The 20,256-nt window shown below is 37.0% G+C and overlaps 1 long non-coding RNA gene across 1 annotated transcript in view; it reads right to left on the bottom strand.

Moving 5' to 3' along the window:
* Positions 1-11,104: 11,104 nt before the first annotated feature.
* LOC129085528 (uncharacterized) overlaps positions 11,105-20,256 on the bottom strand; it is a 73,665-nt gene continuing 64,513 nt past the window's right edge. The window contains exon 3 of the long non-coding RNA XR_008530733.1: positions 11,105-11,170. This is a non-coding gene — a long non-coding RNA (uncharacterized LOC129085528). The remainder of the gene's footprint in view (positions 11,171-20,256) is intronic.

The raw sequence follows: 20,256 nt of genomic DNA, 5'->3' as shown, positions 1-20,256 counted from the left end.
ACGCTCTACTTTACATCCTTGTGACTATTTTTTAACTAACAATTTGTACGTCTTGATCTCTTCTCCTTCTTCATCCAGTCCCTCAAACACCCTGCCTCCTGGCAACCATCAGTCTCTTCCCTGTATCTATTATCTGTTTCAATTTTGTTTATTTTGTTATTCATATTCCACATATAAATAAAATCACATGGTATTTGTCTTTCTCTGAGTGACTTATTTCACTTGGCATAATGCCCTCTAGGTGAGGTCCATCCATGCTGTCACAATGGTAATATTTCATTCTTTTTTGTGGCTGAGTAATATTCCATTGTGTATATGCACCACCAACGTTTTATCCACTTGTCTACTGATGGGTACTTGGGCTGAGTCCATGTCTTGGCTATTGTAAATAATGCTGCAATGAAAATCGGGGTGCATACATTCTTTCCAATTAGTGTTTTGGGTTTCTTCAAATACACACCCAGAAGTGGAATTGCTGGGTAATAAGGGAGATTCATTTTTATTTTTTGAGGACCCTGCATACTGTTTTCCAAAGTGGCAGCACCAATCTTATTCCCTCCTATCTTTGTTCTTATCTTTGTAGATTTATAAGTTATAAAGTATTTTAGAAGAGTTTAAATTTTCAGTTTTATTGGGGTGAGGTAAAGGGAGCCCTGTGGAGACCCTTTCAACTTCAATCTTTTTCTTTGACTTTTCCCTTTTATGCCCCTTCTGCACTAAGAAAGTGTTGAACCTTTCTTAGAATATCAGTGACTTCATATGACCCATCTCACTTAACAGATATTTAATAAAAGTTATATTTTGATATAAAAAATGATTTCACTGGATGTTAGCAAATATTTCATTTCAGGGAGGTAATTATACAAATGTTCCCTCACTGTATTTTTTTTCTTTACAATCAAACAGTAAGACAGAGCAGAGGTTGGTAGACTATAGCCCGAATATCAAATCAAGCAAGCTGCCCATTTTTGTATGTAAAATTTTATTGGGAAACGGCCATGCTCATTGGCTTACATATTGTCTATTACTGTTTTCATGCTACAAGGGAAGAGTTGAATAATTGTCCCTGAGACCACATGGTCTGCAAAGACTAACATATTTACTATCTGGTCCTTTACAGAAAGCATTTGTTGATGCTTGTGATAATGTAATAACTTTGGAATTTTCTTAGGGAATTCATTTACTTTTGTTTGTTTTAAATATATTTGTTTTGTTGTGGGCAGTAGAAGATTAAACAAATCACAACTTTTTAGTCTCGTGACTAAAAAGACAATATATTTTAATAAACATGGAATCTGTAGTGATAAAAGGGCCCTCCCCTGTACTGTGTTCTACTCAACTTCTTTTGCTACTGATCTGACTGTTGTAATTTACTAGGCAGCTTTAAACAAAGGCAGCCTCAGAGTTCGAACACATGAGTGTAAAAGGAACAAATGAGTCAGACAAGGGTAGTTATGGACATGGTGGCCGAAATTATGATGTCAGATTAGTCCCTCTGTCCTTGTTTTTGAAGACTTGGTTTCGACTCTCATTATACACAGGCATAAAGGAAACTCCAGGGAAATCTATGGACCTTTCAGAAGAAACTATATGTACTTGTCTACCCCTGCATTTATTTGATTGTCCTCTGTCTACATATGAAAACAGATGGTTGCTAATTTCTGTGTTAGCTAGGACACGGGCAAACTAGCCTTCTTATTATTATTTGTAAGAGTATAATTTATTTCAATGTTTCTAAAAGGCCAAATGTTTCAGAAACCTTAGTAATTTTCTTAGAATTTCAGTGTTAATATTTCTTTCATGAAATAATCAAAAGTAAGTATAAAAATGTATTTATGAAGACTTTTATTACAGCTGTATTCATAATATCAAAATAACAGCCACAATTTACATATCAATCATAAAAGATTAAATGTAGTAAATTAAAGGGAAACTAGTTGTGCATATTATTGAGGGGGAAAAAAACAAATGACAATACAATACTTACAATTTTAGCCTGATTTTTTTAAACATGTACATAATTTACACATAGAAAAGCCTGAAAGGCACACAATTTTAAAAAATGGCTATTATACTTGAAAGATGGGATTATGGATAATTGTATTGTGTTCTTTGGGGTTTTTTATATTTTCCAACTTTTCCATAATGAGCATGTATTGTTTTTGTGATTAGAATAAATTAGCAACAAATATTATTTATTTAAAAGGTCATATTAAGAATTTTTAAATATCCTCAACTAGTCTACTATTTATCTGTGGGGTTGAAAATAAAAATAAGGTTTTTACTGATTTTTATGGAATGTACTTAGTTGGATGAATGTATGTAATTAAATGGGTATTTGCAGGCATAGCCATGGTTTTTAATTTCTCTGTGTCTCCTAAGAATTGGAACAGATTTTGAGATGGTGTCTATTCTATATCTCATTCCTAAATGCACTCATATTTAAAGCTGGAATAAAAAATGTTTTCCAGAAGTAAAATATTAGGCATACCATTTTTTAAATAAGAATTGTAATTCAGTATTTATATTATTTAACATCTCATGATGCTCAGATATAGTTATAGAAAGGTTAATATTTTTTAAAAAGATTAAAGACATAAGGATGGCCTCTCAAAGTTTTATATGTATTTCTCTTGTGTGTTGCATTTATAAAAGATAGTATACAGAAATTGTTAACTTAAATCCAAGACAGGACCAGCTTCCCTCACCAGATGAATCATGTCAGTTTCAGGAAGGGGTTTAGTTTGATAGGTTCCTTTGCTCCCTGCCCTAAACTGATGCTGCCAGAGCAGAGGAGGCCAAGAAAAGCATCTGTTGGGGGCTGAAAACACCTGCCTGCTCTCTATGACTATAACCAAGATGAATTTATGTCTTACAGGCCACGGAGCAGCCCCGGGATATATACGGCTTTTGGCCAGTGGTATTTCAGAAACTAAAGATTCTATTTCTGTCTTTTGGGTCACTTAACTCTCCCTTCAATGAGTACTGATCATATTGTTTAGAATTTAAGCAAGTCTTTTTCTTTTCTTTTTTTTTTAAGTGAATACTCAATAAACATTTATTGAATACTGAATTTACAGGAATAGCCAATATGTATCCTTTTTTTTTGAAGTGAATTTTTTTTTATGTTTTCAAATAAATTTGTCTCTGCCTTCCCCCCACCACGTCCCCCTGCCCCTTTTCCCACTCCCTCCCTCAACCCTTCCCCTTTGGTTTTGTCCGTGAGACCTTGCTACACGTTTGCCGACCCTCCCCTTCCCTTCCTTTTCCCTGGTCCCCCCCTCCCTCCATCCCTCTTGTCTCTGTTTGTTTCTTTTCTTTCCAGTGTTAAGCAAGTCTTTTTCATTAATCTAGCTACAAAATTGATTTTCTTCTAATGAAAGGCTCATAGAAGATGTGTGAAATCAAAATGTAAACAGTTATCTTCTAACAACGGTGAAAAAGAATAGAATATTTTCAACAACAGGTTAGTAAAGCAGATTGCATTATGGGAAGTGTTAATATTCATTAGGAAAGGGATAATCTTAGTTTAGGCCAAAAAGGTAACCAGGAACGCTGTGCATTAATACGAAGTTACCTGTAATCATAGTCCTGCTAGAAGTTGAAACAAAACTTCTAAAATAACTTGACAAAAATTATGGGACTTAAAAAATGCGCTATGTGGCTTATTTTAACTGAAGCCCCTTTTTAAATTTTCACTGAGAAAAATAAAATAATAACTATATCAGGAATTGGTGTGTGCTTGGAAAAGTTTGAAATGTATGTTAATGGGCTAAATTAAAAACAACAACAAAACCAACTTTCATGCTTTTTATACCACATTTCAATACTTTTAACAAATGTTACTTGACTTTGGTAGCTTCCCTTGCATTTCAAGACATTTTTATTTTCATTTATATTACTTGAAGTCGGATCTCACAAAGAACACAAGACATGAATTTAAGTGTTCAAGGTGAGATAACTAGTATGTGTCATTTAATTTCACTACATACAGCATTTTTGCCACTTTTCGAACAAATCCTTACTAATAAAGCATTTGGTTTCCAACACATGAAAACAGGGAGAAAAAAAAATCCTTGATGAAGATCCATATTTTAATTGTGTCATGCTACCTTACTGTGGACACAGGAATCCTTTCCAGTTAATTGTGGTTAATCCAAGAAATGACTCTTTTGAGTATTACATTTGTTGCTTCAAAGCCTTTAGTTACAGTCTTAGTATAATACCTGATATGTCATCCAGTGGTTTTTCGATGGTGGTGATGATGGAGGCTGTGTCCTCCCTGCGTGAACTATCATGCATGCCGTTTGTAGGTATTATCTGATACTGACTTTTGTCTGACAGCATCTAGTCCCTTATTAGTGCATTTTTGATCAACCACAAATATTTTATGATGCCCATGAAAAGTGGGTGATTTTGTAAATGCCAGGCATTTTTTTCCCCAAAAGATTCTAAATTCTTCCTTCTCTTTACCTCACTTTTCTGATTTACTGGACAATGTCTTACATTGAAAAAAATAAAACAGGCTTTGAAGTTAAATATTGAATGTTTGTGTCCTTTCCTCCCTTCTTCCCCAATTGCATATGTTAAAATGCTAATTCTAAAGGTGGTGGTGTAAGTTGATGGGCTCTAATCCCTCCTACATGGGATCAGTGCACTCATAAAAGAGGCCCAAGAAAGATGCCACCTCCACTGCACCAGATCAGTTTACAGTAAAAAGATGGCCATCTAAGAATCAGGCTTTCGCTGAGTTATGTTAATAAGCCAGGGAAACGGGAGTAGAGAAACTGAGGCAGATAGTTAAACAGCCAAGCAGTTTACAACCATCTAGTAAAACACAAAATCCTATCTTCCCTAACCAAGGACACTTAAGAGTAAGTGGTTCACACTTCTCCTCCTCAACCAGATGGTAAATAGCTTAAATCACCCTACTCAGGGAGACAGATAACAGAAATACAGTTAGTGCCATTTGTGCCAACCACTCCCAAGGACAGATGAAGTCAGGGGAATAAATCTCATTTTGGCACATCAGCATAAAGCTGATTAATATTCTAATGGGATCATCACCTTAGACCTCCGCTAAAATTCTTGCCTTTAGAAAACAGATCTGAATCCTCAAGGCAAAGACCCAGCACAGGCTCTCTCTGGAGCACACCCACCCTTTTCTTCCTTATCAGTGTGCATCTCTACTTTTCTCTCCTAAACTCTAAGGGTCTCCATGAGACCAGGCCAGCAATGGGCAGCAGGGACAAGCCCCCCTTTTCTCTGACTTATCAGTGAGCTGACAGCAGCCCAGCCTTGGCTCACTTCTTTCACTGTGATTTTTGCTTTTCAAGTGAGTCCACGCAACCCAGTGTGGCCCATTTCTTTCCTATAATGTTTCTAGAGAGCCACAGCAGAGCGCCACCTAGGCTCTCTCCTGTTGTTTCTTCTATCTAAGTAATTCCTTTGTTCCATTGCCCCCAGATTTAATAATTGTACGCTCAAAATCACCTTCCTGCAGGAAGTTAAGAATTCACACACTACTGGCTAGCCTGACCTGAGGCGGACCTGCTTCGGGCCCAGTCCCTTCCCAGGGACGTCACCAAACACTGATTCCACCAGTGCCTCAGTCTTGGACTTCAGTTGATATTGGAGATCCACAAATGTGTAGAGAATTTTCCTAAGGTAACTGGGCAGCTAGGGATCTGGCCACTTGTCACCATGTACACACATAATGCAAAGATTTGTGGGGGAAGGAAATAGGTTTTTTAATTAACAGGTTCCCAATTTGACGGGGCTGGGAGCATTTCTGCGCCAATCTGACTGAGCCTGTTTTTTTTTCTTTGTTTTGGTTTTGCCTTTTTTTCTTTAGATGATTTTGGATATCCTTAAAACCACCTTAACAGTGACTTGAATCGCCAAAAATGCAGGAAACACAATAAATCATCGAGCAAATTGTCAATTTGTAGTGTCGTTTTAAAAAAAATGACTTCTAATGTCAATATCAGAAAAACTACCTTCTTGAAGAGAAATAAAGTTGTAATTTCATTTCAGTCATGAGGTCATTTGAAAATGATTCTTTCCTGCAGCTGTTCTATAAAACCTTTAGGAACTAGCAGATGTGCCACCATTGTAGCTACAAAAACTATTCTCTGTTTTCTTCTGAAGAACAAGAAAAGATAGCAACAAGAAAATAGCAAACCAAGAGTGATGACTAGAAGTATAACTTTTTTGTTTTCCAATGGCAGTAAAATATTCACACACTGCATTACAAAATTTTTAATTCCTCCAAATTGTACAATCCTACCATTTGGGTATTCCATTCTAGAGGTATCTCAGGTATATGTTATTTAAAAAAATTAAAAGCTAACCACTTGCTTGCTGCACTAGATAAGTGAAAATCAATGTTGATTCCCTTCCAAGCCTTGGGAATAAGGAAGAAGTTCTTGTATTAGTTTTCCCTTACCCTGCTGGAGGGTCTATGAGCTGAATGTAGCACCAGTGACTGACATGTTTATATGCTGACAAGTTTTACCAATAGAATGGATGAAAGTGATTTATGTGTTTTATATCACAGTAAACCCAATAGGAATGGACCCTGTGAACTGATCACCAATGTATTAGTTTTGGTTAGATCACACCAGAGAACTGTATCCACCTTGGGCGTCATTCTTTAACACCTTATAGGAGCTTTCTCAAAGCAACCTGACACTACCCAGTGCCCATCCAGGAGCGAGTCAGACAAAGTTCAAGTGGAAACCCCTAGCTGGAGCCCTATTGCTCTGGGTCTTGCTTCTAGCACAGAGTTGGGGAAAGGATGGTATGGGCTGTTCTTGACCTTCCCCTCCACCCCCTCATTAAATGTTTACAAATACGAATCTAAAAAGTTCTAACGAAGAATCTAATCCCCCCAATAAAGGATTGAATTAAAACAAACAGACAAACAAAAACTAGGACCCATTCAGAGGAGAATGGCCAAAATATCAAAAGGGAGTAAAAACCATGTCATGTGACATAGAGTTGAAAAACTGGGAATATTTTGCCTGGAGAAAAAAAAGATTTGAGCAAAACTAGTATTTAATATATTTGCAGGTTATGATGTGAAAAAAGAGGGAGATGTTCTATAAAGGCTTTTGAGATCATTCTTAGGCTGTCACTAAAGCAGAAGTATCTTGGGGACCTAGAAAAATAGTGAGAGCTTTTTCCCAAGTCAGAATAAAAATGACTTACTGGAATAGAAAGGCAGTGGCCTCCTTGAAAGAAGCCAAATTCTGTGGTTTAAATTAGAAGAGGAAAAGTATGAATGAAACAAGAGAACTAGTGTCTAATGACCAAGAGAGTATAGAGTAGGTCAAGCCAAAGTACCTCTTCCAAACTTGGAAGGCAATGTGATTGCTTTATGCAACTGAAGTATAAAGGACAATATAAATCAAAGGGAATCCTAATACTATGTAAAAACTCTAAGGATATATATAGATTTTATGAGCTCTTATCTCTATACTTAGAGGCATATATCTATATATTTATATGCAATACATGCTCATCAGTATAAAATTCAAACAATGTATAAGAATAAAAAATACAAAGAGGAGGTTGTTTTCACACTTGAAGGCTTCTAAAAAATGATACTCATTTACATTCAGACACAATGACAGAGAGAGGCAAGAAGACAGACAAAAAAGTGTGTGCTTTGCTACTGCTAAAATGACTGTAGGATGTGGCCTAGGTGGGAGGCAGCAGTGGGCCTTGCTAATACCAAACCCCAGGATAGCACTCTGCCCCAGTCATCAAGAACACGACACAACTATGTTTTAAACATTCCTGAAACGCTGATAAATTCATGTTCTCAACTCATGGGCTCCACATTTTGGCTTACTAAGCAAAAGAGGAAACATTTACTTGGAAGTGATTGTAAACAGTCACACTTTCCCCCACTTGAAAACAAAAGGTAATGTTGGCTGTTGCCCTTAAAACCTTGGCTGGCCCTTCCCTTATCTTGATGGCCCAGTGTGCACAGACATTGTGACAATTTATTAAAAATGGTAAACAGTTGAGATGTTGGGTTCAAAGGTCGTATACTGATAAGATTTCTTCTCTGGGTTTCTTGGAAACTTTGATCAGAAATCTCTTGCTGAGTTAGGAAAGACAATGAACCAAAGGTATACTTGCTAGCAACTTGAGCGAATGCATGCGAGGCAGCTCTTTCTCATTAAAGCTGGAAGAAGTTTTACAATGGATAGTATCTAATTCCTTTATTTGCCATAGTTCTACTATTGGTGCAGCTCACAATTGCTTGCTTGTCATTTGCTTTAACTACTCATCTGCAGCTTCCATGATCTCAAACGACATGCTCCAAGATCGGGTCTATGTTGAAATATGCTCAGCAACAAGCAGCCTATTACACCTAAAACAGCACTATTAAAGTATATCTCCTTGTATAAACAATTATATTCACTGCAGTATTACTTTTAATAGTAATAAAAAAATTAGGAAGAACGTAATTGCCAATCAGTAGGGAAACTAAATTTATTGACATTTTAAATATTATTTTTTATTTTATAGTCCAATTTTCTTTTATTTTATTGTTCTATTACAGTCCCAATTTTTCCCCTGCCCTGCCCACGCTCTGCTCCCACAGTCAATCACCAATTTATTGTCCATGTCCATGGGTCATTAATACTTGTTCCTTGACTAGACCATTCTCCTTCTTTCTCCCATTAACCCCATCTCTCCTTCCCTCTGGTCACTGTCAGTCTGCTCCTTGTTTCCATGCCTCTGATGCTATTTTGCTCGTTTGTTTGTTTTGTTCATTAGGTTCCTCTTATAGGTGAGATCATACAGTATTTGTGTTTTGCTGCCTGGCTTATTTCACTTAGCATAATATCCTCCAGTTCCATCCATGCTGTCACAAAAAGTAGCATTCCTTCTTTCTGTCTGCTGCATAGCATTCCATTGTGTAAATGTATGACAGTTTTTTGATCCATTCATTTACTGATGGGCACTTAGGCTTTTTCCAGCACTGGGCTATTGCAAATTGTGCTGCTGTGAACATCGGGGTGCATAAGTTGTTTTGAATTGCTGTTTCAGTTTCTTAGGGTATAATCTCAGCAGTGGAATTGTTGGATCAAAAGGTAGTTCTATTTTTAGTTTTATGAGGAAATTCCATACTATTTCCCAAAGTGGCTACAACCGTGAGTATTATTTTAAAGGAGTAAGTTCTATTGCTATGCACCTATTTGAAAGAACACAGCTATAATTTATTTTACACCAAAAAAGGAGGTTGTAAAGTAGTACACATAATGCCATTCTGATTTTCATACAAAAATATGTAAAGTTTATATCTGTGAAAAATGTCTAGAAGGATGAATTTCAAACAATTCCAAATTGTTAATGGAGGAGGGTGGTTTGTGGGAACAACTTATTGCCATTTCTTTTGTTTCCATCAGAGGAAGAGTTTGTCCCTTATTTTTGTCTCAAATTCTTCAAGATATTAGTTCTGTACCTGATTCAGAATTTTAAATGTGATCCTAATAAAAACACCAACATTTTTTTTCTGGAGCTAGACAAGCTGATATGAAATAAAGTTCATACGGAAAAATAAACATCCTGGAATATTGAGGAAAACATGGCAAAGTCAGAGCTATAAGAAAAACTAGTCATGCCCACTATTAAAACATACTGCAAGGCTTCTATAATTAAAGCCATATGATACCAGCACATGCATAATCAAACAGACCAATAAAATGGAATTAAAAGTCCAGCAATAGAACCAACTGCATATGGAAATCTCATATATGATAATTATGAGATCACAAATCCTTGGGGCAAAGATGGACTTTTTATAAATGCTGTTGAGACAACTGGGTAACCATTTGGAAAAAGATAAAATTAGAGTTATTCCTCATACCTAACATAAATGAAATCTCCAAGTGAATCAGAGGTCAAATGTAAAAAGTGAAACTATGCAAATAGTAAAAGAAAAAATAAGTGTAAAAAAGGCTTCCAACTATGACTTAAAATCCATTTTCAGAAATATTGATGTTTCACTACATTTAAAACAACTTTTTCATGTGCAGAACTATGTCATAAACAACTTTTTCATGTGCAGAACTATGCAAGAAAATATTTGCAGTATGTGTCAGAGATAAATATCTCTAATATACAGAGAATTTCTAAAAATTGAACAAAAAGATTTCAAATCCTATTGAAAATGGGAGAAAAAATATGAAAAACAACTAAAAAAAAAAGACACAAAAGTGCAATATGTGGTCCTGAACTCAAGTCTGTATTGGAAGGAAAAATACTATAAAGGACATTATTGAGACAGTTTGAAATGTGGACCCATAGGTTGGGTAAAAGTATTGTATTTATTTTAAATTTCTTGAATTTGATTACTGTATTTTGTTTATGCAAGAAATGTCCTTGTCTTTAGGAAATATACACTTAGGGGGTAAAGGGGTTTCATAGAAATGATTCAGAAAAGGGGTGTGTGTGTGTGTGTGTGTGTGTGTGTGTGTGTGTCTAATGCTCACAAAGTTTGAGATCTACTGGTTGAAAGCAGGAGTCAGCAAACTGTTTCTGTAAAGGATCCAGCAGTATATATTTTCTATTTCATGGACCAGATAGTCTTGATGGCAACTACTTAACTGTCATTGCAGCACAAAAACAGCCATTAAAATGTGTGTGTGTGTGTGTGTGTGTGTGTGTATGAATGGCAGTCCTCTAATAAACTTTATTTAAAAAACAGTTGGCAGGATTTTTCCCCTCCAAAATCAGGCTTATATTACTTTCAGAAGAACCAAAGAATAGATATTTGGAAAACGTTCATTTTTGCCACAAATACTCAGCATAGGGCCTGGCATTTAAGTTCTAAGTAGGATATATTGCTTCCTCTTTGGTTTTTTTTTTTTGGTCATAAACAGGCTTTTACTTAAAAAATAAACTTATAGAAAAATTGCAAGAATAGTAAGGATAACACTCATATACCCTTTACCAGAGTTTTAAACATTTTGCTGCATTTGCTCTTCTCTCTCCCTCCCACCCTTCCTCCTTCTCTAATTAAAAGTCATACATAATACTGCTTTTGCTCAATAGTAACTGTGTGCTCAGTGCTAGGACTCACCTGTTTGGTGCACACAGCTTTCTCAGACTGTGGTTCTGATTCATCATTCTGTAATACACACAGCATCTGCAAATATAGATACACTCAAATAATTTTACAGTTCATATTTTATTTTAATGTTTATTTTATTTCTGTAACATGTTGTAACTGGAACTTTAAAAAGCTCTAGTGGCCTACATTGTACTTCACAATTTTTTTTTAGGTTTTGGAAAAATGTTTAATTTAAAAAAATAATAATACAGTCATAGGTTCAAATAGCAGAACTCTTAAAATGGTATACAACCTAAAATCTCTCTTGTATCTTTGTTTCTCAAATGCCCAGTTTTCTCCCCATCTTTTATTCATTTTAAAATATCTTTCCAAATTTTTTTATCAGATACGAGCAAATTCTAATACAGATTCTTATCTCCTACCTCTTTTACACATAAAGAAGAATATCATAGACCCTGTTCTGTACCTTGCTTTTTTTCCCAGTTAACATATCAGAACTCATCCCTCGTTAGTATATAGAGGTGCCAAATAGAATAGTGGTTAAGCACATACAGGTTAGAACCACTGCATATACTGTACATGTCAAAATTGAAGGAGTTCGTTTGTATATTATTCAAGTCCTCTGGAGAATGATCAGTTATAACTTTTAATTATTTTGGCTAAAGCAGCAGTTCTAATCTAACCTAGCTTATCTTCTGTGGACCCTTAATGGCAAGAAACCTTAGGAACTAGATAAGATGAGAAAGTAAAGGGAGGCAGCTCAGCCATGCAGAAATGTAGACTTGGCTCTGAAAGCTTTAAAGGGGATCTTGAGGGATTTTATTAGAAGAAATAATTTAAATATTATATTGATATTAGGGAGCAGGCACAGGTAAGCAGTCTAAGTTATGTCAGTGAGGGGGATCAAAATTGAATATCCCCAAATATGCTAATTTGGCACAAGGATTATTTTGAGCTGAAGGCAACGAAAAAATAGCAGGCACAGGAGGAACTCTTTGCTCTTTGCTTTCAACTAAAAGCAGGGCATAAATTTTTTTTGTAAAGGTAACGTAAATTCCTCTTTGTGAAGGATTGCCGGCTCCCATCTCCGGCACCAAGAGAACAATCCTTATCACAAGAGACAAAATGTTGGCACTGAGATGAGCCTACATAAACAAACCCTACTGAAATAACTCCTATCTTCCATTAATTTTTCCCACACATTTACCATTCCACAATTTACTGTCCCTTGAAGCCCAAACCCTTTATTCTTTGTGTAGACACTTCTCCACAATTTATCACTCTTTGTTAAAATGATAAATAAGTTCCTAGGCCTAATCACTTCTTTAGAGTTTTACAAAATAACCCTTTCCTTCTGTTAATCTATCTTTTGCCAGTTTAATTTGCAAGCCTAGTTACTGACTTAAGAGGGTAGAGGAAGAGTACCTTCCCCTGCCCCTCCCCCCTGCCCCCCCATCCATACCATTGATATGGCAATGAATACCCACTGACAGTGAAGGAAAAAAATGAAGATGTCAAATTTTTCTCTGACTTAGGACTGCTGTTCTTAAAGGAAAACTGATAGTAACATGCTGTATTTATAGTTCCAGCTCCAGTAGATAAAGTTTTAATACTTATTTTGTAAACAAACACCATCTTTTGTAATTACAGACTTGTATTTGATCTACAGGGTCTGGCAGAAGTGAGGCCATTGAGTGTTGTTGGTACGTTACATGAATGTCTCACATGAGATAGACAGCAATTTGAATGTTGCACCTAAAATGTCATGTGGTGTGCTTGAGTGTGATATTGTTATGTTACAAAATTACATGCCTATGATTTTGTAATAAAAGATTTTTATATAATAAAAAAGGGGCATTATTTGTGCTGGATCCTTGTATTTTCTCCATGACCTCATTTAGCTTATTTTTCTAATGGTAAAGGATAATTTTTAAAAATAAATAAAATATAACTTTTATACAAATATAAAATAGATGTGTGTCAAATATTTGATTTGATTCATTACTTAATGAGAAAACCAGTAAGATGTAAAAACAGTTCAAAGGAAACTTCAGAGTTCAGACATCTGTACAGGCCATCAAAAGCACTGAAATAAATTTGGTAATAGAGGCAAAACTGGCCTCTTCCATTGATAGAACCAATAGCACATTCACCTTGACAAAATTCATTTGTATTTCTATGAACAGGAATTGTTGGCATCACCATCAATTCTCTAAAATTTACAGAGTTGTGAAATAGCGCAAAGACAATGAAAGGCACAGACCCTACAGAACAAGGTAAACCCTGACAGGTATACTAGGCAACACTAGTATTCCATTAAAAGGACATCTGGAATTCTAAAGCATTTTTAAAAATTTGCCTATTTCAAAGTCTTTCACAAATTTTCCTCAAAGGCTTCTCCTTCTCTCTCTCTCTCTCTCTCACACACACACACACACACACACACACACACACACACACACACACACAATGAAAGACAACGAAAAGGTTTTGTGAGTGGGCACTTAATAGGCACTCTGTAAGTGCTAATTGAACAGAACAGTGTTTAAGCTCTGGAATCGAGTTATATAGACTCTAACAGTTTTTATTTCCCCATTTTTAGAAGCCATTTTATTACTCTGTCCAGTTGAATATATTATTAAAGTAAGACACAACTGCTTATGATCTGCAGTCAAGCCCCTCCCACAGGAACAGAGCACAGGTCCTTGTGCTCCTTCCTCCCACATTGCTCTAGGGCATGTAATTTTCAACCAGAATTTTTAAAACATGCAATACCTGACTATTTAGTCAGGGGCACTGATCTCTTTTTCCTTAGATTGTCAAATGAAAAATGACAACAGTCAACACAGCAATAGCTGTCGGTGTAAATGAATAAAAATTATACCTACTTTTTTTGTCAGATCAGCAAAGAATACATTTTTTTGTGTGCCACAGAATTTTAGTAATTAGTTTACATGTTCCATGAGTTGAAAAAGGTTGAAAATAACTGCTTTAGGGCATGACTAGCCAACCGCAGGATACTAGATAATCATATTGTTCCAGAATGTTCAGTTCTTTCCTGTCATTGTACCTTCTTTATGCCATCTCCTCTGAAAATCTTTCTTCCTCCTCCCATCTTGTTTTCTTCAATAAGAAAATTGGCAACAGTTGTTTCTAAAGTTACAGAACTCATCTCAGTATATCTGCTAATGGATGAGGGAAACACCAGGCAGATATATAGCTACCAATATACAAGAAGCTCTCCCCACCCAGCAAAGCCTATTGGAAGCAGAGTGAGGGGAGATGTGCACTGTAAGAGCCTAACAGCTGTGAGTCAGAGTGAAAAACAGTGTGCTTGCTATGTGGAATGTGAGGCTAGCAAATGATCAATTCAGGAAGAAGAAAAGAACAGGGAAAATGTATTTAATTTTTTTAGAAACTGATGTCTCAGTCTGCATTCCCTTATTCATTCTTACCCTTTAGTTCGTGTATGCAACAATATTTATGAATTTACACAACAGGCCCTGTGGCATTCACTGGGAAGATACAAACTATACTGGAATGGACTTCATGATTCCAAGCTCTGATGAGTTGCTCCTTCTTACTAGTTTTGTTATCAGTGGTAGTGGAGTTCTTGTGGTGTCTAAAGGAAAAGAATTTCCTGAGACCTGCGCAGGAGTTTTATTGATGATGTAAAATTAAGGAGGTTCCCCTCCTGACTTCCCAATGGTCCCATCTCTGTCCACCTCATCATGGAAAAGGTCCAATCTTGTCTTCAGGAGGGTCAGGACGAAGGCCACTGGCCAGAGCTTCTGCCCATATTAAAGTACAGTCGAGTCGAGCATCCAGCTAGCTTAGTGTATGTTTCCAGTTTGCAGTCCATTGCTGTGTTTCGAAGTGCAGGCTCCCTCTTGGAGGCCATGGGCCATGTAACTGCTAGGACCATGTGGCCATGAAGAACAGGCGTGGGCACCATATGAATGCAGGTCACAAGCAAGAGAGAGTGAGCTTCTTTGTTCCCCTGGGACAAAGTATCCAGTAGTTTGAGTTTAGGATGGAGCAAGTGTTTTCTCCAAAAAACCAAGCAGTTTACCAAATTTTCATGGGCTTTGGAGAGGTTTATAACCCCTAGCTAGACTGACAGGCCTCTATGGTTCAGCACCTTCCTTGCACCCCCCATTAAACCTGTACAGGATGGGGAAAGGGGAGAGTGTTAATCCCTTGGTGGAGCACTGTTGTAATCCCCGGGGACATGGAACAGGAGCTTCCTAGTGAAGGAAACAGCCTCATTCTTCCCAGTTTATTAAGCTCAGTGTCTGGCCCCCTTTGTTCCCCTTCTAAATATCGAGGTAAACACCAACAGTTTCACTGATACAGCATTTATTTGTGAATTGTAGCTTTTAAAATTTGTTTGTCTATCTTCTTAAATAATACTAAAACTCCTTAAGGAGGGTGGGGTGGCTCATTGAATTGGATTTTCCATAGTCCTTAACCTAATTCTTGGCTTTTAATAGACTCTCAGTATGGGTTTGTTGCTTTGGTTGATATATTTTTAAAAACCTCAAAACTATTTTGGTGCTTGGTAGATGAGAAATTTAGCCAACCCTTTCATGTTAACATCTCACCAACATGGAATATATGCTAAATCAAGTCATTCCCAAATCTCTGGGCCTTGCTAGCTATCAGGACTCACAAAGGGAAGGCTTTTGAATGAGCCAAAACCTGCTGGGCAAGTCCAGGGCCTCCAGCCACACTCAGAGGACCAGCGTTTGCACTCTCCAAGGGAGGGAGAGCTGTGCAAGAACTGACTTGCAGGCTGCAGAGGGAAGTGAAGAAAAAGGCTGAGGTTCAAAGCCCACATGCACACATTCAGGGGTTCACCTCTCTAAATCTTTACTCACAGTTACAAGAGATTGTAGGTCTCCTGCCCACCCTTGGGGGCTGGAAGTCAATGTTGCGTACAAGGGTACTTGTTTGCCAAACTTCCTCTCTTGTTACCAATTTCCCACCTCAAAACTCATTCCTTCATGTTTGCAGAGCTCATGGTTCTATTTTTTCTTTAGTGAGGGTTCCAGTGGCAACTAACAATGTTATTGGTTCATTGTGGAAAGGAGTTTCACTTTATTAAAACAAGGTAGAACATCACACTTAATAAAAAGAAAACTAAAAATGGGCATGTTAAGTCAGTTGTTGCTCCAGAATGAGAATGAGAATTGTGGGAGCCCAGAGTTTGCCACCCCAAAACACAAGAGGGACTCCCCAAACCCAGAATTTATTTATAAAATATTGTGTATTCGTTCTTTCATGTTTAAATTTCAGTCACCTTCCAAGTACTTTCCATTTGATGCGATACACTTATTAAGGTGGTTTTTCCATAGCTCAAAAGTTTTTGAACTCATCAATTTTGATGGTTCTTAGTGCTTCTGCAGTTTTTTGTTTCACCTCTACTACATCAGCAAAACATTTCCCTTTGAAGATATTTTTACATCCGAGAAAACAAAACAAAGTTGCTCGGGGTCAGATCAGGTGAACGTGAAAGGTAGGGCATGGGGTCATGCCATTTTTGGTCAAAAACTGCTGAACATTCAGTGTGGTGTGGGTAGGTGAACTCATGAATCAGCCATCATGAAATGGGCAAACGCATTGAAAGATTCTTCAAAACAAATTCACTGAAGCCGAACACAGCCTCTCACAACAACGCCAGCTGGTACCCTGACACAGGTGGGTTCCTAGAACACTCACCTAGTGGGAGGAGCCTGTACTACAGGGGCTCGTCCTCCAGAAGATAATTCCAGTTTTTGTGTTCCCCTTATATGCCTTTGGGATATTAACTATTTTAAGCTGGTCATTTTTAAAGAAACACAGACTCAAAAAACCTTGTTACCCTTCCCCTTTACCCATCTAAAGAATTTAGATAGAAAAGCCTGCTTCAGGAAGGGAAGCTGAGCACATTCGTTTAGGACATGGGAATTATGTGTGGCACACAGGAGGACCCGAGCAAGCCTGTTTGTTGGACTCTCCCCTGTGTCCCATTGTTTCTGGGGACTCAGCAAGAATTTGTTTACCGCATTTGATCTTTCTCATCTACCAGTGAATTGCCTACTTTCCCTTTGAAATCTCAGACTCCTTTCTGCCTCTCCTTAGTCCAAAATGACATATAAACCTCAGTGGCTCAATGCCTCCTCAGGTCCCTCAGATTCTTATGGAAACTCCATCTGTATATCCATAATAAATTTGGTTATTTTCTCCTGTTAATCTGTCTCATGTTAATCTGTTTATTATTCCACCCAGAAGAGTTTAGAAAGAGGAAAAGAAAGTTATTTTTTCTGACCCCACAGAATGATGATGGATTAAAAAGAGCCTGGAAATCCTATGTGCTCCCAATCTGGAAGAGCTACTATATAAATCCTGGAGCCTTCTAATAAGTGTAGTGGGTGGAAGAGGAGCATTATTATCACCTGGAAGCTTGATAAAAGTTCAAAACTCTGCCCTACTCCAGATTTAAGGAGTAAAGTTTTACATTTCAGCAAGAGCCCCACCTGATTCCTCTTCACATTAAAGTTTGAGAAGCACTGATAATATGTGGATACATTTGAATGGTAAAAGACTTCAAAGAAGGGTTTTCCCCTCACTGTCCCCCGATCTGGATTTTGGTGGGGTACTGAGAGTCATTCCTGTGGAATATAAAGGCTCACATTAAGCTGAACTCGCAATTACATGCAATCAATGTTCATATGTATAGAAGTGTCTCAGCTAAGAAGAAAAGATTAGTGTGTGACATTTCATCTTAACAAGAAGTAGATATTCTTTGTTCCATTTTAGAGATGAGGAAATTGGGTTTCAAAGAAGTTAAGTAATTTTTCCAAGATCATTCAGCCAGTTGAGTGGCATAGCAGGGATTCGAGCCCAGGTCTACCTAAAGCAAAGCTCACGATTTTTCATAGGTGTGAGGCTTTTGTGGTTATTATTAGCTATATTCTTTTTAAACAGCATTCTTCTTGTCTTTTTCTTTATATTATATTTGTATAGTTTTTCAGGATGAATTTTCAGGATATAGCAGCATAAATTAGTGCTGTTTTTCATAAGTTTTGAATTTAGTTATTTGCAACTGCCAACCACCCTGGCCCCCTTGGAGCAGTTTTCAGCATAACTGCCAAGGGGAAGGGGAAGGAAACCGGTTACAGAGCAAGTGTTCCACTCCGGAAATGACCCCCATAGGAGCCTGGGCTGTGCCAGAAAGAGGAGGGAGATAAAAGAGCTGAGGACTCAAAACCGGAAGAAGAGGAGAACTGTGTAAACAGATGATTCTGTAGCCTCTGGCAGTTCTGCCTTTGTCACCTCATTCTGATCAACTTCCCATAATCCACACAGAAGGGACTCAAAATGTCAACAGTGACAAAGCCAATGCCACAATATGGGACACCCTCACCACAAAGAATGTGGGGCAGAGCTCTGAACACGGACACAATCCACAATTTTATGACATGTCATGTACGCTTGTGGAATGTGAATTTTTCCATGCCCCTCCTGCCAGAAATTTGTGGGTAAAAAGAGAGAGGGGAAAAAAGGCATGTGGAGTTGGAGTGAGAATGTGGCAAACTGGAGCCAAAGGTTATCAGTGGCAACTCCAGGCCTAAAACAAGGACTTCTATGAGGCTTTCCATTACTTTATGATAGAAATATAATATTCAATTAACTATTTTGAAGTAGAGCATCCTCTACTGCACTTTAAACTGAAAAAATACTGCATATTGAGCTCTACAATATTTATTTTCCCCAATTTTTTAAAAATTCAAAGTCACAGAAAAGATAATAGTACAATAAAACTTGGGCTCCCTTTATCTTGATTTAACAATTAAGATTTTGGCACATTCTCTCTGTTTTTGGTCAAATATTTTCACAACTCTTATCCCTGAATATAAGCATGTATCTCTAAGAATAAAGACATTCTCTATATTCCTACAACAACATTATCACATCTAAGAAATGTAACATTGATTTAATAGCAGTTGTCCTATACATGTTTTCACTTTTAGATTTTATTTTATTTATTTTTAGAAAACAGAGATGGAATAGAGAGAGAGAGAGCGACAGAGAGAGAGAAACAGAGAGAGAGAGAGAGAAACATCAATGTGAGGGAGACATATCAATCAGTTGTCTCTGGAACACACCCACAACCCAGGCATGTGTCTTGACCAGGAGTCAAACTGGTAACATTCTGCTTTGGGGGACAATGCCCAACTGAGCCACACCAGTCAGGGTCCATATATTTGCTTTATAGCAGGGTTTTTGGTTTGGTTTCTTTTTTTCCTTTTTTGATTCAGAATCCAATCAAGTGTCATATGTTTTATTTGGTTGTAAAATCTCTTATATTTCTTTTAATCTAGACTAAAAGAGTGTCTGCTTTCCCCCCTCATTTCTCATGACATTTTCAACATCTAGAGTATTTTATTTTTCTTTTTATTAAATTTATCAGGGTGATGTTGGTTAACAAGATTATAAAAGTTTCAAGTGTACAATTGTATATTATCTGTATATTGCATTGTTGTTCACCATAGGGTTTCTCTTTTAGGATACATCATAGGCTAGATTTCACTAGTTTTCTTCTTTATAATTTGTTTTAGGTTTATATTTATTTAAAACTACTATCATTAAACATGATTCTGGTAGAGAAGATAGCTACCATGAGCCAAACGTCTTGAAGGTAGACCTTGAGTTATAAGCCTTTAACTATACTAAGTAAAATTATCTAGAACCAAGGAGGGAAAACTAAATACTACTTCCCCTGGGCAAATCTGGCCTGCCTGATTTTCTAAATAATATTTTGTTGGAACTCAGCCACATCCATTCATTTATATATTTCCTATGTCCGCTTGGCTGCTTTCATGCAAAGAAGGCAGAGATGAATTGTTGTAACAGAGACTGAGTGCCCCACAAGGACTAAAAAATGTTTACTTTCTGGACTCTTATAGAATTAGTTTGCTGATCCCTGATCTAAAACAAGAAAATACAAATGTTACTTCCTCCTTTGACTTTTAGTCACAGCATGGTTCAAATATTATCAAATAAATCGCACAGATCTCCTTGATGTTTTCAAGACTTGGGAAGCAGAAAGAACTACACTTATCAAGATCACTATTCTTGAGTTTAAAATTTCTTCCTTTTAAAAACTCCTTTAACAT

The sequence above is a fragment of the Pteronotus mesoamericanus genome, unplaced genomic scaffold (assembly GCF_021234165.1).
Source record: "Pteronotus mesoamericanus isolate MK-2021 breed Mesoamerican mustached bat unplaced genomic scaffold, CSHL_Meso_final contig_130, whole genome shotgun sequence".
In the NCBI taxonomy this organism is placed as follows: Eukaryota; Metazoa; Chordata; class Mammalia; order Chiroptera; family Mormoopidae; genus Pteronotus; species Pteronotus mesoamericanus.
Note: the sequence above shows the minus strand (reverse complement) of the source record. Positions and strands in the feature narration are given on the sequence as shown.